Here is a 19,455-nt window from a genome sequence, read left to right on the forward strand (position 1 = left end):
ATTTTCATGCGGGCTTTAATTTCTGCTGGAAGAATTGTCTTCAGTACCTTACTCCACAAGCCTGTAACCATTTAAATTAGCAACTTTATGGTATTCACTTACTCTTGTGTCTGTTGTGCTCTCACATCTCTCATTGTCACTTCCAGATCTGCTACGCATTTTCCTATAGTATCCATAGATCCGATCTCGGCTGGGGGGAACACGTTACTGACACAGCGAGAAAGGAATGGAGGGCGTTACACTTTGTGATGAGGGTACTAAGAAAAGGCTCTGATAAATCGAAAGAGATTGCATATAAATCACTAGTTCGTCCAGTAATGGAATATGGTGCTGCATGTTGGGATCCTTACAGATTAGAACATATTAAGACACTGGAAAAGATTAAAAAAAACGGGCTCTCAAGTGTTGTCGTAATAATTCACCATTAAAATGGGACACACTCACTGATCGGAGAACGAGAATTCGATTATGCGCACTGTTAAAACATACAGAGGTGAGCCTGCCTGGAAAGAAATAAGAAATAGGTATCAGCCGTCAAATTACTCTTCGAGGAACGACCACTAATATAAATTGAGGGAAAGAAGACAGAGAACGGAGTATCGTACTATCAGGGACTGGAATGGTTTACCTGCAGACTTTACCAATAACCAAAAATGTACTTATTCAAAAAATGGCTTAAGGACTTTACTAATAGACGGTAGTATATTATACACACTATTTAAAGGGTGTAATTGATATTTTGTTATTGAAATGTTGTATCAGTGAGGAAGTGTGTTGTGTCAGTGAAGTCCATTGTGTAAGTGAAGTGTGTTTGTGTCAGTGAAGTTCTATAGTTCAAGTGGCTATGCAAAGTATTTGAACAGTGAAATGCTTTTTAAGTGTTAGTGAAATCAGGATAGAATCAGTGCAGTGAGTGAGTTGACAGTGAAATAAGTGGTGCCTAAAGGTACTTGTGCAGGTATGAACCTATCATACACGTTGGTCTTAGTTCGAACTTAGGTTTAAGATACAAATTAGATTTACTTTAAATGTTATTTTAAGTGATCATGCTTCATTTAATTTAGGATGCTCCTTGTTATAATAATAATAATAATAATAATAATAATAATAATAATAATAATAATAATTATTATTATTATTATTTATCATTATTATTAATTATTAATGTTTTTTATTAGTTGTGTTTATTATTGTCATTATTAAGTGTAATTAGTTACCACTGCCACCGGGTATATACCCATTTGTAGTCTGAATAAATACATACATAGATTGCATTGGCCTGGGTAGCGTAGCGGGATAGCGCTGGCTTCTGTGCTCGAGGTTGGGGGTTCGATGGCGTTTAAGTGTGTTTAAATGCGACAGGCTCATATCAGTAGATTTACTGGCATGCGGGACAAAATTCCAGCACATCGGCGACGCTGATAAAACCTCTGCAGTTGCGAGCGTCGTTAAATAGCAGAGTGCTGCATTGGAGTTAAATCGCTCGCTTCAACTCGGTCGAGTGTCGCACCCTCGAGTGAGATACGATCGGTCGTGATACGCTCGTAATAAATAGAAGCACAGTACAAGGTCATCTCACCGGCATGTCTTATCTTGTATGGAAGGCGACAGATAAGATACACATATGTTTTGCTAACACGGTAAAAATAAGGCTTTGTTTTCTGCGTTTATGACAACAGTCAATGGAACGTACCAAAACAGGAACATGAAGTTATAAATAAAATAGTATGAAAAACTTCGATATGCAGTTATTATGTCTAATTAAATTATTCAATATTTGATTTACCACATATATAATATGATGTCGACCTGGTTGGCGAGTTGGTATAGCGCTGGCCTTCTATGCCCAAGGTTGCGGGTTCGATCCCGGGCCAGGTCGATGGCATTTAAGTGTGCTTAATTGCGACAGTCAGTAGATGTCAGTAGATTTACTGGCATGTAAAAGAACTCCTGCGGGACAAAATTCCGGCACATCCGGCGACGCTGATATAACATCTGCAGCTGCGAGCGTCGTTAAATAAAACATAACATTTAACATTTTATAATATGATAGGTCCATACATAGTGTTCCGCCTATATACTGCGACAATGTAGAAACGTTTTACAAAATATTATTGATATAGCAGTAGATTAATAACAATATTATTACAGAGATAACGTCACAGAAAATATAACATAACGAATAATCATGCTGCAGAACTGTTACAGACGGAAAGATTGATACACTAATTATTAGAGATTATTATTATTATTATTATTATTATTATTATTATTATTATCATTATTATTATTATTATCATTATTATTATAATTATTATTATTATTATTATTATTATTATTATTACTAGAAAATTTGATACGGTTCTTGTATTATCGTGATTGTGTTCTCCGTTTATAATAATTACATTTAGGCTACATCCAATAACATCTATCAGATGTGGCAAAAAGAAAATCACTCCTGTGTGGGGGAAAAAAACATTTACCTACAACATTAATATTATATTTTAAAGCGAGTTTTGTAGTTGTACTATGGAGAGATTAGTTAAACACTGCAAAGTTTTGAAATGATAAACATCTATGATGTTACTACACAGTTCATCACTGTAACAAGAACGAATGTCTAACGCTCGGCTTATACCGTTCGAGGTTTTATCGGACGTGACAATTTTACGCATCATGCATATGCGCTACCTATCGGATTATGCTATGAATTACTTGGCGCTCGAGCGAAAACGTCCGATGCAGACCTCTGTTAAATAGCCTAAACCATAATTTAAATTTCCATAGATTGGTTCTGAAAATAAGAATCATTATTCTTAGGTGCGAGACCTCCATAGGCGTGGGGCCCAATTCAGACAAATTGGTCCAAACGGCTTAAAGACGGCCCAGGTCATATTTATTTTATAGTTACTTATATTATATTAGTTACTGTATACACTGTACGTAACAATACTGATATATCATAATATTTAAACTACAAGAATTTTGTTTCACGTACCAAGCATAATATTGTGCCATAATTGCATTCTGCACTGAAACAAGACTAACAGACAGGCGGGTTTTCACCTTTTAGTCTACCCGCAGTCCTGCTGTCGTGATTTGGTGTAAAGAAATCGCCTATCGCAATTCGCGGAATATCTTCACCTACATAAACTTATTTCTTATTCTGCTAAACCTCCCTTTTATCCGACTTACACACCACTGCGGTTAGATTCACAAATTCGAACCTTCCTGAAAACGGTATCGGCGTGACGCAGGGCCACCACCGCAGAGATATCGCAGAACAATCAGAAGACAAGACAGCACATGCGCTATCCCTATAGGCACAACGGCAGACACTTAGCGATAAGAAAGATTTGTATTATTTAAGCTCGATTTGAACGAATAAATACATAGAATTAAACGTTCATAGTTGTAGCCTTGAAAGTTAAATTAAATAGCATATAAATGTACTGCTTATTATATGATTGGTCTATCATTTGATATTTAGAAGCTGCGAACAGGTTAAATGCTGCACGCTACAGCTTATCCTGCTCTCTCCCATGCTATGATTTGACGCTCGTAACAATCGTGGCTGTGGTAGCCACTTCTGTTTCATTAATTGCTCCCGCAGTGTATCTACGAAACAATTTAATTTTAAACTTATAAAATTAATGTAACAAATTAATGCCCAGCTATTACATTTTCATTTAAAATTTGTGTATTTATTGTGTTAATCTATTAATGATTTGCGTAAGTTTCACTTCTTAAAATATTGACTGTGCGCTATTGCGTATGTTTTTACTTGCAAAAAAGCAGAACGCAGAGCTAGTATAAAGTTGCACCTCATTGGTTGATGGAATGCAGTAGAGGGAGTGCAACGATATGGCCAACTTAATATATTTGAAAACAACTCAGATAATGAAGTAAATTTTCAAGATTTCTTGGATGTTTAAATAAATAAAGGAATAGGAACATACGTAAATGGAATTCACTGTGCTAATTATACTAATTTACTTCATATGAATTTTCTTAGTGCAGGGCAGTGATATTTTATTATTTTATTAGAAGCATGACACTATTGGTACTGCTGAATGATGTTACACCGAACGCCCCTTATTTTAAATTCGAGGGAGAATCGCAGATGTGCAGTTCGCGGCAGTGAAGTGTTGTGTGCGCGGATTAATTTTTGTGTTGGATATTGGGCATACGGATAAATGAACGGCCTGAGAATGTCTTCGCGGGTTGGAAGGTTAGTTACACATTTTATTGTAGACTATATTTTATTTTGACGTTTTCTGAAAATGAATTTTCTTAAAATTTTCCGTTGGTAATTTAAAACTATGACATGATAGAATGGTAAAGTTAGTTTCAGTATCATGTATTGCATTACTTTGCATGTAATACAATCGTTAAAAAATATAGCGGTTTGAAGTTCAATGAAGGGTATGGCAGTCCTTTTGAATCCCGTTGTACAGGCATGCGTGCAATAACGCCCTAAGCAGGGACCGCTGCATTTTACCATTGCCGGGATATAATATATTCCTTTAATTTATTTACCTGCGATCTTATACTAGTTCTAGTTTTTATGCATGGAGACATGTCTACGTGTGCTTGTGTATGTATGCGTGTGTATGGTAAAATGCAACGCGGTATGATAGGGTTATTTCCAGAACCAAAGATAAGTAGGACTGCATTGGGTGCATACAGTTGTTGCCTGGGAACTATATTCGGAATGTCATACCACACAATGTAGTGTTTAAGAACTTTCGTTTTGCGTTTGTGAAAGAGATGATAATAGTCACGAAGCTTGAGGTGATTTTTTTTAATTTCTCGCGGTACAATTCTCCAAGCGGTTAGTAACTGAGAGTAGTAAGAACAATAGACTGTGCGATAGTAGCGATCCTAGTGGCTAGCAAATAAATTTAAACTGTAATTGGATGCATATTTCCTACGCATTGCGCTTCATGACTGTATGCACTAGACTGCGGTATTATGGAGTACCAGTTAATTGGCCAGTTTATTTTTCCAATTTGGCTTTCTCAGATAAGTTATGATGGAATCTTCTTCGATCATGAAAATAGAGGAGCCATAATAAAATTAGGCCTATTTTGTACCAGCTTTCATCTTGTTACATTTTTTAAAGTTACTCATTAATTCAAACGAGTTTATTATAACTTTCGTGGTTTTGGCCTATACTCGTGTTTATAGTCAACATTCCAGTTGTAAAATAGCCTATAATGCAATAGTTATTCGAAATTCCTTTTCATTATGTATCGTGAAAAAATATTGTTTATTCTTACCATCAAAACTGGTTCATCAGAGTTTAACCAGTCGTAGTGAAGTATTTCGTTCAACAGTACTAGGCGTCATACCTCGAAATGCAAGGTTTATTTCATATTGAACTGTTTCATTCATTTAGTGTTGTGCCCAAGGGCAGGTCTTTCACTGCAAACCCAGCTTTTTCCAATCTCTCCTATTTTCTGCCTTCCTCTTTGTCTCCTCATATGATCCATGTATCTTAATGTCGTATATTATTTGATATCTCCTTCTGCCCCGAACTCTTCTCCTGTTCACCATTCCTTTCAGTGCATCCTTCAGTAGGCAGTTTCTTCTCAGCCAGTGTCACAACCATTTCCTTTTACTCTTCCTGATCAGTTTCAGCATCATTCTTTCTTCATCCACTCTTTCCAACACAGCTTATAGGCTTAATACATCCCAAGTATTTGAAGCTATCATTTGCTCTACTGACTGTCTCATTTAGAAATTGCAAGATTAACTTCTTTATTGTTCTTCCTTTGACCATGGTCTTCGTCTTATTTGCATTTATCTTCATCCTATACTGGGCCTACTCACAGTTTTCAATTGGCTATTGACCTACCTATTAATTAATTATTTACAAAAGCGGGATGGCCTATTTAAATATATAATTATATCTTTTGGTTAGTATTTTATACTCATTATGCAGAACATTTTCACTTAGATTTGGTGCTCGAGTGTTTGTTATGAGATAGTTACCCTTAATAAAGCTCCATTCAGGCTGCCATATGTCCGTGGAGAAGTAGGACTGCTCTCGAGCCTAAGTGTCCGGCGTTCATTTGACGGTAGGCAAGTGTTTCGATGCACGTTGTAAACCTAAAGTTTTTATGAATAGATACCAGGTTTTCATACATACAGTCTACAGAAGGTATTGGCAGTTAAGCGGCTTGAAGACGTCACCATGGCAACCGCTGAAACCAGCCACCCAAACAGAGTCCATGCTGACAAGTCGCGACTTTTTCACGTCAGCACATGATAACCAGCTGTTTTGTACGGAAGAAGCGAATCATCGTTACTGTGGTAGTATTGGTGTTCTGTCACGGCTATTCTTATTTTGTGTTGATGGAGGTAGAATTATTTTGAGCCTAGTTTTAAATTTCATTTAGCTGTGTATTTCTAACGCGATTCATAGTGTTCGGGATTTATAAGACGTGCAAGGCAGCAAGCTTGTGCTCCCTCAGTCAACGGCAGTTTCACGGAACAAACTTTTACTTAATTACAATAATGATCCGAGGCACGACAGCCCATGAAGAGCCATGACCGACCAGCCGGCTGCTGGCCTCACGTCCGCATGCCGAAGCAGAGGTGGACGATCATCCAACCAGAATGGAGGTATCGTGTTGTTAGTACGATGATCCCCTAGCCGTTATAGCTGGCTTTCGTAATTAATTATACCTCGGAAGATAAATTTATTACCTGCGTGAAATTTTAAAATCATTCTCCTTATTTTTAATAACGTAATTTTATTTGGTAACGTGATCGCGAAGGGATTAATTTTATTATCCATCTTGTAGAATCCAATGGAATAGGCACAACAGCTGAAGTAAACCAAGGTGTTAAACAAGGCTGCCCGATGTCTCCAGCACTTTTTAGTATATATATTGACGAGGCCATTAAGAGATGGCAAGATACTATAACGGGGGGTATAAAACTAGGAAATACAGTTTTAAACACAATTTTATTCGCTGATGATCAGGCTATCATAGAAGAAACAGAAGATGGACTACAAATAGCATCCTTCAAACTACAGAACATAATGACAGAATATAACTTGAATATATCTACTACGAAGACAAAATCAATGGCCTTTATAGGCAAAAATGCACTTAGATGCAAAATTATTATAAATAATAAAATAATCGAACAAGTATCCAACTTCCAATATTTAGGATCTAATGTGACATATAACCAAAACGAAGATATAAATATGAAAGTTCAGACATTTGGGAGAATATGCGGAACCATCAGGAGACACTTACGACAGAAAACTACAAAAAAACGCAACTGAAACTTTATAAAGTAGTAGCCACACCAGTCCTAATGTATGGATGCGAAAATTGGATCTTAAATAGGAAAGATAAGAGGAAAATAGAGACTTCGGAAATGAAATTCCAAAGAGCAGTTGCAGGGACTACCCTCCTAGACCACAGAAAGAACACTGATATCAGAACAGAGCTGAACATATTTAACATGAACAACAGAAGAGAAATTGGCACGACCACATAATGAGAATGGATGAAACGCGACTTCCCAAAATAATGCTAAATTATAAGACCAAAGGACGTAGAGATGTTGGGCGCCCAAGAACAAGATGGACTGACGATATTCCCTGAGGACGGAACAGGTCTGAAGGCCTAAACCTGAAAGTTGTTGATGATGATGATGATGATGATCTTGTAGAATCGTCAGAAATAGCATCACTATCATCTTTTGCCACATATACGTCGTCAGGATAAACTGAAGTAGGCTTGATTTCTTGTCATTATTAGACCTACTGATACTAATGTCTGAAATCCCTAGCTCAGGTAAACCACACGGACCAGTATTTTTCTGTGCTGATCACCACACTGTGCGACATTCTGATTGATGCGGGCCTAACACTTCTACACGAGACAGTATTAGCTGATGTGAGGTGCATCTTTCCTTATGTAACTGTAAATTTATTAGCATGTATTCTTGATTACAATTTATACTATAGGCTATATTGTTTGCACACTGTGTACTATATTAGTATTCACTCATACTTTATTACTATTCAAAACACACCAGTTCCGTGTAATTCGCGGGCCTGTTCCAGTAGTGGATATAGGTCGGCAGAGTTAGAAAGGCGGCCTAATATGTCCGAACTTTGTTATCGCGTAGCTCTGTGTATGCTGTAGGAATTTTTCCTATTTAAGAAACGAAATAATTTGGGCGGAAGAATCGTCACATAGCGCCTTTCATTGGTTATTATTTTCATGGGTAGTGATTAAAGAGTATTTTTCAGAATCTACGACTATGCGTCCCGGAAGAATCGTACCGCGACAATTCGTCCCAAACTATTTGTCAAAACGCGTTTTGATACCGATACAAGACTTGTACCGTGACATATCGTTGCAAAGTATTTGCCACAACATGTTTTAATCCCATGTTTGTGCCAAGTGAGTCATAGATATCGTCAGTTTACTATCCGCATTGAAAGAGAGGAACCACTGTCTGCCGTCCTTATCAATTTGGAAACGTTCTGGTATGATTTCCAAATCGTCCAGGGATTTAGGATCGGAAGGTAAATTTTCTTTACGAAGCCTTTGCACCAAACGATTTATCGTTGATTTTTTGGAAGTTTTAAGTGCGGCTCACTGGACGATTCACTACTGAAGATGTTGCTTCGTTCGACGACTGCGCTGACTCTTTGATCTCTGCTAAAACTTCGATTGCTCTGCACTTGCCCCAATCAGGAGCATGCGTACGATCACTTTCTTTTAGACCTTGATGTGACTCCACTTCTAATGAACTTAGCAGAACATTCTCCTCTTCTTTCACATCTCCATCCTGTTTTCTCCCTTCCTTCCCTATGCTTGGTGTACAAATATCCTTTCCAAATTAATTTGGTTTTGCCTTCCTGAGATACGGTAAGATGTGGAGGTTCCATGATTTTTAACCAGTTTGTACAACGAATTTTGATCTTGTTTTAAATTTTCGCCTTGGGACAATATATCGAGGTACGTCGTAGATTCGGGGCGAAATATTCTTGGAACAATTTGTCGTGGGACGGCTTCTTATTTTTCATGTGGCACGTTGGTGCTTACACATATTCAAGTTTCATCGTATTTATTATTGATAACGTCTGTTTGGTAAGTTGCTGAGTGTTTACAGAAATATAGTCTATTTCCGAGATTTCAATAAAATAAAAATTAAGAAAAATAAATTGTAACATAGTTGGATCGATAGTTATGATAAAACAATAAAACAAGAAAATTAACTTAAAACAGAGTGAATAGAGAGCTGGGATATATTTCAGTTGTAGCGAGCCCTGACGGCGCCAAGGTACTATTTTTCAAGGTAGGGCAGCGCCAGGGCACTTTTCGGAATTTCATATGAACATTAGATTTTGCAGTTATATTAAAAAGTCATGTTTTATTCATATATAGTTTCATAGTAATGTGAACTGCCACTTTATCTAAATTTGAACCCGTGCATTTCCGTCTGATATTTCACAGGTATTCCTGGGGAATTTATGGTGGTGGTGATAGTTATTGTTATGATAATGCTGACGATGTTGATAATGAAGTCGACGACGAAGACAACTACTGCCTGTAGGTACTACCTAAAACCTAAATTTCAGAGCCAGGGAACTTTTTTGTTTAGAAATACACTATTGGTGGAGTCTACATTTAGAGTTTCATTTAAAATTAAAATTCATTTTTAGTTTTCGTTACAATGCTTTTCAAATGTGCAATAGCCTATTAATTTTTTATTTGGTTGTTTAACGACGGTGTATAAACTACTGGGTTATTTGTCGTCGATGGACTTGGTGCTGGCGAGATGGTGTGAGGCCGAGGATCACCGAAATTCGCCTTACGGTTGGAGGAAAAAGCCGAACGAGGTAATCGGTCCAATGCTGGGATCGAACCCACGCCCGACGCGAGACAAACGCGCCACTGCCTGAGCTACGCCGCTGCCTGGCATTAAATTTAATGGTCACAATTTAACAGCGAAGTCACTTCCTCCTTGTCTTCTGATGTTTAGACTGCTACTGTAATACTTCAATACTTTCAGTACACTTTTTTTTTCGTTGCTGACATAAATGTAAGGCAGAGTAGAAAGACTGAGGGAGACAGACAGAGCCATCTTTTATACTCTTGGAAAATGAAGGATCGAAAACGGTTTTACTCTCCCTTGTTTCACAGATCATTTTCCTGTCTCTACGTACTGTTGTGAAGCGATGTCCCAAGTACTGGCTAGAGTGCGGCGTTATCTAGTATTTGCGTTTTCCCATGCGACTGAATAACAGTCATGCAATAATATTTTATGTGCTATTCATTGAATAACTTCTTTTTATGTTATTTTACAACGCTTTATCAACATCTTAGGTTATTTAGCGTCTGAATGATATGAAGGTGATAATGCTGGTGAAATGAGTCCGGGGTCCAGCACCGAAAGTTATGCAGCATTTGCTCATATTGGGTTGAGGGAAAACTCCGGAAAAAACCTCAACCAGGTAACTTGCCCCGACCGAGAATCGAACCCGGTGCACCTGGTTTCGCGGCCAGACGCACTAACCGTTACTCCACAGGTGTGGGCTAGTTTTTTAAGATAGGTTTATTGTCGAATGCTACATGCGTCTTAAGGGTCAAATCTGTAGTAAGAATGTACAAAATATTGTTTTTAATGAAGTTGCTTTATTCTCCGGGCTAGTCGCGGTGCACGCCGCTGGAATGGAATTCGCTAACTTCAGATCTCACTGGGCTAGGATGTTTATGCCACCCTAATGTCACGTGTTGTCTTAGATGAAGGAAAGACGTAGTGTTGACGCTCGTCGCAGGTGACCCGTGGTTTATCCTTGCAACATAGAGTTGAGAAAATCTGCTGAAGGCTACGGTTGAGAATGCCATAAATTGTATTTGCATATTGATGTGCACGAAGTAAGATAATGCATAGTCGAAGAAAAAAATCGTGGCTTGCTTTTCATTGTTATTATAGGCCGTGCCACAGGCTGAGTAGCAGATAGCCTATGCTTTTTAGACGACACGGCTGTCTGACTGGTTGAAGTGACCCGAGCTTCGTAACTGTATGGGACAGTGCAAAGCGATGTTGAAACATTTATGTGAATCCTGAAGGCTAGGAACAGGGAAATGCCAAAATGTAATGCAACCTTGTTAGTAATAATAATAATAATAATAATAATAATAATAATAATAATAATAATTCCGATTGTGTTTAATGCCCAGAATATTAGCACAGTGTATAAGGGCAGGATGGTCTAAAATCTGATGGATGACAGAAAGTTGAAAATTGTATTGAAAGTGATTAACTATGTTGTTGCTGTTGTATCCTCGTAATATTATTATTATTTCACTGTTGAAGAATAATGCTAGATGCTGCAGGTGAACTACGAGATTAGGAGCTTTAGTGTGTAAATCCAGATTTCATCTTCAATTTTTTAAACATGAATATTATTGAAAGAAATTGCTTTCATTTGTCACTGTATATTAGTTTATGTGATCTCCACCCACCGACTTCACATGCCGCGTCTGTGGCTGCAGTACTGCCGGCTGGCCTTCTATCCTGTTCCGGTCTGGATGGAATTTGTGGTGGAAAAAAATACACATTGCACAGTATTTCTCGGCGTACTCCCATTTACCTCTTTCATTCCACCAACACTTTCCACTTCCTATCATTTCTTCTATCATCTTTAAGAGACTAATAGTAAAAAAAGGAGTCATTCTGGGTGGCGCAGTCGGTATATTGCTGTTCTTTTGTGCCCGAGTTTGCGGGTTGAATAATGCAACAGACATGAGATGGAGTAACAAATCTGACAGGCATCAGACATGACAAAGCAAACATAAGCATGTCATAACCTGAAATTTTTTTGCTTAAAATCTTCAAAATAGGAATTTTACTGCACAAGTGTATTATTATGTGCTCTTGATATTGACGTTATGTGTTGTTATTTGTGGAGAACACAACGCAGACAGATCTGACAGAGTAAAAATGCACGCTGAGACTGAAACATAAAACAAAAGTATGGCACACAAACTCGCTAAATCAAAATGGGTGAACATAGCAGTATAATCAGTCTAGAATATACAGTCACGAAGCTTGAGTTGTTGAGGGTACTAGGAACAATAGACTGTGCCGGTACTACTTCGCATTGTCTGTAATGAGGCGATAGTAGCGGTCCTAGTGGTTAGCAACTATCTATGGATGCATTCCCTACGTATTGAGCTTGGTGGCTGTATACAATAGACTGTGGTATAATCAAGATGACTCTTTTTTATTGTCTTGATGTTGATTTGTACATAAGTTTCAGCCTTATATATAAATAAGGCTTTTACTTTAAAGTAATATAAGTAGATATTAAAATGATTTAAATTGAATTATGTTATCTTTCATTGTCTGTTTGCTTGTTCCTTTTTCGTTTTGCATGCTTTGTCCAATGGCAGCGTCTGATTTGAGGAAGCTCTTGTAAATAAAAATTGCTATATTAAATACAAAATAAATACTGTACGTACATATTATTGATGACATAGCGCACACCCCTTTGAGCAAGCTCGTGTTCGGGGCGGTTGCTATAGATAACTTTGTTTTTATACGTACTGCTTATGTAACTAATTTCAGGTTTTAATTAATGTTCATGATATTGGTGACGAATCATGGTATATAAATTTTACAATCGGCATTTGCCTTTGTGACTGAGGGAAACTCTAAAAAAAACCCCACTCAGATTGGCCAATTACGGGATTTGAACCCGGGACCTCCTTAATACGAGTCACAAACGCTACCGTCTGTCCGAAGTCACTCGGTAAGACCTATTTTGTAGGCACTAAGAACATAACAAAGATTCAATAAAATTACAAAACCAATACAGTTATTACAAAACGGGGATAACTACGAAGATAAGATTAGAGAATGAGTCAAGAACAGAATATGAGTTGGAATGATAAATAGTGTATTGGAATTAAGAAAAGAAAAGAGGAAAAGAGACATGAATAGTAAAGAATTTGTTTAGTTTTTTCTAAAAGTTATTAAACTCAAGATAACCTTGTTCAGGATTTATTATCAAAATAGAGTCGTATAACTTTGACTATGATTTAGTCCAGCAGTTGTGTAGTATTTAGCTTCAGCTGAAGGACGTGCCAGATTTCTTCTGGTGGGATAAACATGTTATTCTTCTTTATATTTCAGACGATTTTTATGACAATATTCTAATAATGTATATTATTTGTTCAATTTGGAAAACATTAAAATTGGAATAAATCAAAGTACAAAAACTATGAAGAATTTAAGGATACACTGCAATGCATTCGAGTGAAATTTGAATTTTCTTAACCGTTGAGCTGTATACTTGAACATTTGCACATATATCATGCTGCTTATAGGCCTAAATAGCCTTTGTAGAGTTTCATCTCATATGATCCAAAATTATAGGAAATTTACTTCTCCTTTTTAAATTTAGATTTTATTCTGAAAAAATCATTGCCCCTCCTACCAACTTCAAAATTTGCCTGCATACGTTTCAAACTCCCTGAACGTAACTTGCTACTTACTTCTTTACACTAATCCTCAAGAGGTAAGAAACATATTTTACATAATTATTCAGAAGAATATCTTTTTCTCATTCAGAGCTGCAGCATAATAATGCGACTTTTTTTTTTATTATTGCGACTTTATTTTCAGTTGCAGAATTCATGGTTTAATTATTTGGCCAAATGATCAGAACTTAACTAAAATTAATCTGTAATTATTGACGAAGAGTTATTTCTTATTTCTATGTATTTATAAATAAATAAATTTGAATATTAATTTGTGTACAGTATAATTCATTTATTTTTACAGAGATGTATTTACTCGTATTAATCTAGTTTATTTACTGGTTTATTTATTTATTTATTTATTGTTGCATTCATTCACTCATTTATAATTATTTATTTCTTTACTTATTTATTCATGTATATTTATTTATTTATTCATTCACTCAATTATTTATAATTATTTATTTATTTATATTTATTTACTTTTTCATGCATTCATTCACTAAATCATATATAATTATTTATTTCTTTACTTAGCTTATTTATTCATGTATATTTATTTATTTATTTATTCATTCACTCAATTATTTATAATTATTTATTTATTTATATTTATTTACTTTTTCATGCATTCATTCACTCAATCATTTATAATTATTTATTTCTTTATATATTTTTTCATGCATTCATTCACTAAATCATATATAATTCTTTATTTATTTATTTAGCCTATTTATTCATGTATATTTATTTATTTATTCATTTATTTATAATTATTTATTTCTTTATATTTATTTATTTATTCATGCATTCATTCACTGAATCATTTATAATTATTTATTTCTTTATTTATTTATTCAGGTATATTTATTTATTCATTCATTCAATTATTTAACTATATGTATTTATTGATATTTATTTAAATTTATTAAATTTTATTAACTTATTATTTATTTATCTATCTATTTATTTATTCTATCAGTCAATCATTTATACTGTAATTATCTGTTTATTTCAATTATTTAATTTTATTAATCTATTAATTATTGTTTACTTATTAAATTATTAATTTAATTATTAATAATCTGTCTGCTTATTTACGAGTTAAAGCCATAGCATGCTGTTGCACTGCACCAGGTCACAGAACACAAGCAGTTTTGCACATATGTCCTTTTTACGTTAACATTAGTACATAAATTTAATGTTTTAGATAGAGGGTGATGTGATCGAAATGACTCAAGTTGTGTAATTTTTTATCCTTGCATTAGTTAGACTTGTAGTGGTTGGATAAGAAGTTTTTAAAGAAGAAGAACAACAACATGCTTGTAGTAGGGCTTGTAGCAGGTAGGATGTTTTCAGAACTTGTACTGGATGTCGAGGTCTGCAGCAGAAATTTGTTTGGCTTGTGCGCCGATGCGTTTATTTGTCAGAGTTCACGTTGGAGCCTGCTGTACTGGCTTCCAGACGCCTTCACCAGAGTGTTGTATCCGTCAATGCATCATTAAAACGTAAATTAAAAAATATATATTTCCACTTTCATCTCGCTACGCAGCACACACGTCTGATTTGTGTTGCATTACTTCATGATGATAAATGGAGAGAGTTTTCGTAAGGTCGAATATCAGGTGAGGTTAGGTTTGTTCGGTCTTTTGGTTATGTATTGCATGTACCGTTTCTTTATAGAAGGCGAATTTTTGTACGGTGCAGGATTGGTGACAGGTTAGTTTTGTTCATGGCATGCCTTACATCGCGGTTTCCGTATGGGCTGGAATGAGTGACAGGTTAGGTTTGGTTTGTTTAGGCTTTTGCAATGCCTTGCATCAGCTTTTTCACAGAAAGCGAGTCTTGCACTGTACTGTTTTTTATGGAAAGCGAGTTTAGTAAGATCCAGGATCAGTGACCGGTTATATTTGGTTTATTTAGGCTTTTTTAGTTAAATTCTGTCACATTTTCATGTGTTTATAACAATGGAAACGTTTAGTTTTAGGTACAGAACAAGTTAGGATTTGTGCCAGTCTTGCTCTCATTATCTTCTTGAAGATTCGACAAATGTGGAAATAAAGTTCTAAAATACGTTTGATTTTTTAATCATGTAGCGTTGGATACAACACAATTTGTAGTTACAGATTTCTCTTCAAGGTGATGAGAGCAAAAGTGGCACATCGACGGTCCCAAGGAAGAACATTGTAACTGACAAAATGAACTTTTGCAGTAGAATTAAAAACAACTTCGGATGGCTGTGATTTTTCATTAGGCCTTTTTTCTTTGCATTACCATGATTGAAATTGATGTTTTACTCCATTGTAGTGATAACACATTCTCTGAAATCATTCTTTATATGCGTATTGTTATTAGAAAGTTAAAATAAATTCCCGGTAAGAACATTGTCCTATGTGACATACCATAGTATTGCTTGTGAAAGAAGCGATGATGTCACAGTTTACACTTAACAGAATTATAACTACAAACAGGAATGTACATAAATATTTACAAAAAGTATAGTAATTTGTTTTACAATGCCACTGAATTGAATGTTATTAATCACTGCCGTGATAAATGCCAGGAATATTTCGTCACACTGATAGCAGATCGAAATATTCGCCCTCAGACCCAAGCATGGAAAATGTTTTATAATAGGCTACTCTGGAAATTTCAGATGGTGGAGAAGAAGTTAAAAACTCACCTTTCTCATTTAAAAATTATTTTAAAATATAGAACTCATTTATAAGAATATATTTAATTATACCTTAAAACCATTACAGAGCTAACTGAGCTTCAAAATAAAATGTCAAGACTGAGGTGCAAGCTTGCAGTTACTAACAAATCTAGAATACAAGTAAACTGTAGATAGGTTTGTAATAACCGTGCTTTAATACTGCAACAAACCACAGCCACATGGATCATATGCTGGATTATATAGAATCTATGGACGTCCTATATTGTTGGTGCAAGGAGAACTTCTCTATTTTTAGTTATGAATGTGAATTTGGATATTTCATTCTTAAGCTAAAGTTTTCAAAACACACTATATAGTAAGTAACAACAAAATATAGCAAAATCAAACTTACCAGAAATATCTCTTCTGCATTTTTATAGATAACCTCCTTCGCAAACATCCTGCCTAGGACTCACGTTACGGAATGCGCGCTGGTTCGAATCCCCATGGGGGAAGAAATTTTCTCATGAAATTTCGGCCAGTGTATAGAACCGGTGCCCACCCAGCATCGTGATGCACTTGGGGAGCTACGATAGGTAGCGAACTCTGGTTATGAAAGCCAGATATAACGGTTCGGGGGATCATCGTGCTAACCACACGATACCTGCATTCCGGTTGGATGATCGTCCAAATCTCCTTCGGCATGTGGACGTGAGGCCAGCAGTCGGCTGGTCTCGTTGGTCATGGTCCTTCATGGGCTGTCGTGCCTCGGATTATTATAGATCTGCATGTTGTTGCAAAATGCAGATACAATACTTGTAAGTTACATACACTGATTCAATTATTCATTCGGAGAAGACTATGGTAACTGTGTCGCTTACAATAGTTTTAACGGGACATTATTGCGACAGGAGGCAGTCGACAATTCTTAAGTAGATACAACACTATTCTACGTATAAAATGTATGAATGTTGGTTACAATATTTCAATATTGCGCGATTACTGCCCAAATATCCAGCCGATCTTATTCATGTTTATTCCACAGATGGTCTGTTATGAAACCTTCAGCTCTACAATTAAAACTCAAATTCTTCAAAATGTCAGTTACAATGTTCTTCCTAGGGACCGTCGACATGTCCTAATTTTTTCTGTGGGCTTTTGCAGTTCGCTTGTTTCTATACATTGACTCACAGTATAGCGTCCACACCTGTGGAGTAACGGTTAGCGCGCCTGACCGCGAAACCAGATGGCCCGGATTCTAATCCCGGTCGGGGCAAATTATCTGGTTGAGGTTTTGTCCGGGATTTTTCCTCAACTACATATGAGCAAATGATCGCTGCTGGACCCCGGACTCATTTCACCGGCATTATCACCTTCATCTCATTCAGACGCTAAATAACGTGAGATGTTGATACAGCGTCGTAAAATAACCCAATAAAAGTAGTGTAGCATTCTAGACTTGTTTTATAACGCTATTAAAGCGATTAACGCAAGAGAAATGCGATTGAAATGGTTTTCGTTTATTTATTTTATGACACTTTATCAACTGCGATGGTTATCTAGAGTCTGAATGAAATGAAGGCGACGATCCCAGCGAAATGAGTCCGGGGTTCACTGCCGATAGTTACCAGCATTAAGTATATCTGATCGATCCTCCGTTCGGTCTGATTACCAGGTTGGGTTTTTCCGAGATTTTCCCCAAACATAAGGCAAATGTCAGGTAATATTTTAGCGAATTTTCGATCTCACCTCATATCACATCTCGCTAAAAAAATTAAAAAAATTGTAGAAAATTGTAAAAAATTGTAGAAATGTAAAAATTGTAATTTGTAATCTTATAAAATGTTGACTTGTTCCACATCTTAAAGCTTCATTGCCAATGTAAGATCTATGGAATACAATGCAACAACCAGGTAACTTACAGCAGTGAACGCTTGAATGGATCCTTCGAAGAAACCCTGAAATTTTTCAAAGAAAAGGTAAGTTTAAAACACTGGAAATTAATTTTAATAAATACACTTACCATAACTCCATATTGGTGAACGCTCAGTGCCAAAGATGTCTTCCTTCTTGGTATGACCTTATTTTGTCCTTCAAACACTGTTTACACAACAAATATTTGTTATATAATTCTTGCACAGCTGTAAAAACAGATTCACCTGCAAGATAATTTGTAACACCGAAAAATATAAAACACGAATCTGAAGAACCTAAATTTCAATCAATATCTGATAAAGTTAAGATAAGAAATTAACTTTCATCCGCCATGTTATGATTCTCGTATATATTTTTGCGTATGGACTTCCTTTCTTCCCCCCCCCCCCCCAAGAAGCCCGATGATAGAACAGTTGAATATCATAAGACGAAAGACAGATTTAGTTCCTCGTAGATAGCCTATATATAAATACGTGTTATTACTATTGCTCCAATATAATGTTAATTGATTAAAAATATTTCATTACTGCATTAAAAAGAAACAGAACGCTTCACAGCTACTAAAATACGTCACAGTTTACAATAACATAACATAAACAAGTGAACAACTAATAGCGTCAGTAGCGTTCATTTTTTGTGTGCTAAGCAGTCGTCGCTTGTCTCGTGTTCGGAAGACATTCGAAACCGGTTTGAATGTGCGCCATATCGTTTGGAAACAGAAAATATTTCACGCGTACTGTGAATACGAATAGCTCCAGTTCGATAAAATTGTTAATTTTGTACGGGAGTTTTAATTCTCTGAATTTAAATTAAATGTATTTGACAACATGTCGAAAGTGGTACGACATCATGTTGCCCAGTGTCGTGTGAATCTGTGTTTCGTTCTATTTTAGGGACACGCGTTTGAAATTTAGATTTATGAAACTGAAATATTATATTACAAATAGATAATGTTAGTGTATTAAAACCTAGGCTTGTGCAAGAAAAGAAACTGACATCGAGGAAGTGTATTATTATTATTATTATTATTATTATTATTATTATTATTATTATTATTATTATCATTATTATTATTGGTTAGTATTGTTATTATTAGTGAATATTATTATTATTGGTTATTATTATTATTATTGGTGAATATTGTTATTATTATTATTATTATTATTATTATTATTATTATTATTACTGGGCTTACTATTAGCCTAATATTATTATTATTATTAATACTAGGCCTGGTAATTATGCAGAACAACCACAGAAGCGATTTTGTTATTTGTGGTGGTTTGGTAATGCTTAGTATTGAATTTAGTTTATTAATACGTGTATATTATG

The sequence above is a fragment of the Periplaneta americana genome, chromosome 15, assembly GCF_040183065.1.
Source record: "Periplaneta americana isolate PAMFEO1 chromosome 15, P.americana_PAMFEO1_priV1, whole genome shotgun sequence".
Lineage (NCBI taxonomy): Eukaryota > Metazoa > Arthropoda > Insecta > Blattodea > Blattidae > Periplaneta > Periplaneta americana.